The following is a 3,394-nucleotide window of genomic DNA, read 5'->3' as shown; positions in this document are numbered from 1 at the left end:
TTTAGTGCCGTGTTTGTATGGTAAGTGATGGATCAGATCAAACAGCCAGTGAGGGAAGGGTGTCTGAATTATTGGCATTGCATTCTGTTTTGTGCTGAATCATATTAAAGTTTCGTTTTCTGTAGCGGGGTTACCAGCGTATACAGCTCAGGCTCCAACTGTCTTCAGAACAACCACGAGCAGCAAAAGCCTCTGTGTAAAAAGCTCCTACTTTATCTCTAACAAGTGTTATTCTCAGTTGATATCGCTGTGTTATAGCRAACCCTCTCTGTACCTCCTTAAAATAAATGATACTTCAAAAAGTATCATCATGTGGATTAATTTTGCAGTCTGGTTTAAGCAAACAAGATGTTCTTTTTGCTGTCTCTAGAAATAATTCCCTTATTTTATGCACTGTTTTGAACAATGCAATAGCAGAAACACGTGTGACATTTTCTTCTTCCTGTAATGATACCTGCTGAAAAAATCCACTATTAAACATGGCCCAGGATAACATTTAAATGTTGATAATAATTAGCCTGACATTTGAAATACAGTGGTTGCAGTGTTGTCTTGAAGATGCTCTGCCTAACATTACCTAACTAGCCCCTTTTCATAGTTACGTGCTTTCTGTACATTATTCTGTCAGTTACTGCACAAATAAGACATCAGTTGTTAATGTATTAACATGCAAAAACTACGCTTAAGGGCCAAACACTGCCCCCAATCCACAGTCTCGCTCCCATCGATGTCAAGAACTGTTAAGGCTGTGACAACCAGTCAAAGAAGGGAACTGAAAACTTGGGGATCAATTTCCTCCCTGATCTGCAGGGAGTTTATGCAACCAGTTCCACAAATAACGAAGGATGGGAAGGAGAGCACTTGGCACCACTGGGCCCGTCCTGCATCTCCTCGGCTGGTGGGTCAACCTGTCGAGATGTGCCCAGCTGCTCTAGGTGTGTTTGTTGCTCACATCACAGTGCCAATCCCTCCCTCCCTGGCATTCTTCAAAATGCAAGCCTTGATCTCTCGGCCTCGGTTTTCTCTTCTCTAAAATTAGACTAAGCAATTGCTGCAAAGATTGAAATTAATTTGCCGAGTGAGCTGAAAATGAAAGTGTCCACCTGAGCGTGAGAACATGTCCTTCTCTTCCAGAGAGGGTGGGAACCCTAGAAACCCTGGACCATTTATGGTTTACTTCTGCTGCACGATTCCCGCATGCRTTTCAACTAAGATTTTGCCTGCCATGTGCAGAATATTGTAAATTACCTGTGTGCAAAAGGCCCAGGGAAGAGCAGAGGACAAATCACAGGAGAAGCCTTAGGAGCCTCCTGCAGCCCTTTTGAGCCTGAGGAGATGAGAGAAGAAACTTGTTCCTTCCAGCCAGTCCTCAGACACTCTCAAGCCCTGCTCAAGTGTGAGGCCTTGGCATGTGCAAAGGATTTAGGGCCAAAGGACATATATATGTGCAATTTCTGCATCTACACGGGCATTTATGGGTTTTTCCTTCGGCACACAGCAGAATCCCATCACGTTCACAACACTTAGCAGCACATGAAGCATAAACAATTGATCTAAGAATGAAATAATAGATAAAACTCTTGCATTTCCTTGCACTGTTGTCTACAGACTCCGAACAGAAAATGCTTTACCTGCTTTTTTTTGTTGTTGTTGTGATTTTTATCTCCTCTGTTCTATTACTAATGGGTCTCTCTCATCCTAAGAGAAATGGGGATGATACGAGTGATAGAACAGGAAGCCTAAGGTACACCCACTCTTTTCCCACCAGAAAAAAATAATGTTTCAAGGAAAGCACACTTAATTTCAGAAATTTCTTAGCTAACAGTAAGCAGTGTAGGAATGGTGGTTCTATCCGTCATGATGCACCATGAATATGTAAGGTCCATAAATGGGGACATCTAGGATTTTGTAGGCAAGGTTTTGTCAGAAGATAGGATCCCAACTGCCCATGAGATGTAATATTAGAAGGCAGCAAAACTAAGCGACACTGAGATGCAGGCTTCAAGGGTTGCTTAAAACTAAAGCCTGACGTAGCACTGGTGCTCGGTCCTTTGACCCTGCCACCTTACCACCAAGCACCTTGGAACATGCATTTAGTTGAAATGAGTAAAGCGCTAAAGACCTCAAGAAGATATTGTGATCCTCTTGAGCCTCTCTAACAAGTCACGTAAGCAAATTACTTTTTTTTTTCTATATAAGTAACTTTAGAAATGATAACATTTAGATAAAGCTACTACAAAGTCCCAAGGCCATTATCAAAGACTCATTGTCAGCTGAGGTGCACTACACATTGATAGGGCCCTTGGCTCTTGCTTCAGGAAGTGTTTGTTTCCATGTTCCCACTAACAACAATGGGATTCATCAAGGTTTATATATCCTGGTGGATAGACATTTACTTTGGCAGTTGTGGGGTCAACCAGCCTCTATTATTCTTACAGCAGTCCCTGCACTGAATTGATAGGCTGGTTATTGGAGGTTGACGACGGGCAGGATATTTGTCTTGCTATGTGTCTTGAAGGTGCTGATTAAATCACCTAAAGTAGATTCGCAGACTGGAAGTTCCCTGTTGATTACACATTTTTAAGTGGTGCTATAGCATTAAGAGCATGGCTGAATGCTTCTAGAAATGTAAATAATTAATTATTTATTTACCCTTCAAAATAGCCTTTCCTCCTGGCGGATTATAGAGTTTGTTCACATGAGAAACGAGCATAGCCTGGAGGAACACCGTATACCTTCAGTTCTGCTTGAAATGAGTATGGAATTGATATGACTCTGATGTTCAGGATGTTTAAGAAGATTTGTTTGTTGCTTAACTGTGACCTCGATCTGATTTTGATGACRGTTAAGTATTTAAGGACACATCTTGCAAGTAAATCTTAAGAAATTATGACTACATTATCTTACGAGGAATCAAAGGGTAACAGAAAATTCTCCCACTAATAGTGTAGCTTAATAYCTTCATGCTTTCCTTGCCCCAAATTTTCTGTTTTTCTCTGTCTTTAAAAGCAGAGGAAAGTACAGGGCTGTTCTTAGGATTAGATGATATAGCTAAAAAACCAAAGGGACAAAGTGAACAAGAAAAGATGAGTAAAGGTAATTTCTGAGCTCTAGTGATGAGGTCTCCTGTGTTTTGTGCAACTTACTCAAAAAACTGAGTCCTATTCCTGATAAATAGGCATAAAATACGTTTTTTGCTTGTCAAGACCCATGTGTTTATTCCTATGGTCTAGATTTGATGGAACTAGAAAACAAAATGGATCCAGTTGCAGAGTGACTATTTTAAAAATAATTTTGTGTTATTACATTTTTTTTCTGCTTTCACAGACCTCTGTGCCTCTTAACTGACTCTGGTGAAAATACTGCAGATAATTCCAGAATTTGGTCTTTTTTT

This window comes from Nothoprocta perdicaria, unplaced genomic scaffold (genome assembly GCF_003342845.1).
Source record: "Nothoprocta perdicaria isolate Ctin4 unplaced genomic scaffold, notPer1 scaffold_27, whole genome shotgun sequence".
In the NCBI taxonomy this organism is placed as follows: domain Eukaryota; kingdom Metazoa; phylum Chordata; class Aves; order Tinamiformes; family Tinamidae; genus Nothoprocta; species Nothoprocta perdicaria.
Note: the sequence above shows the minus strand (reverse complement) of the source record.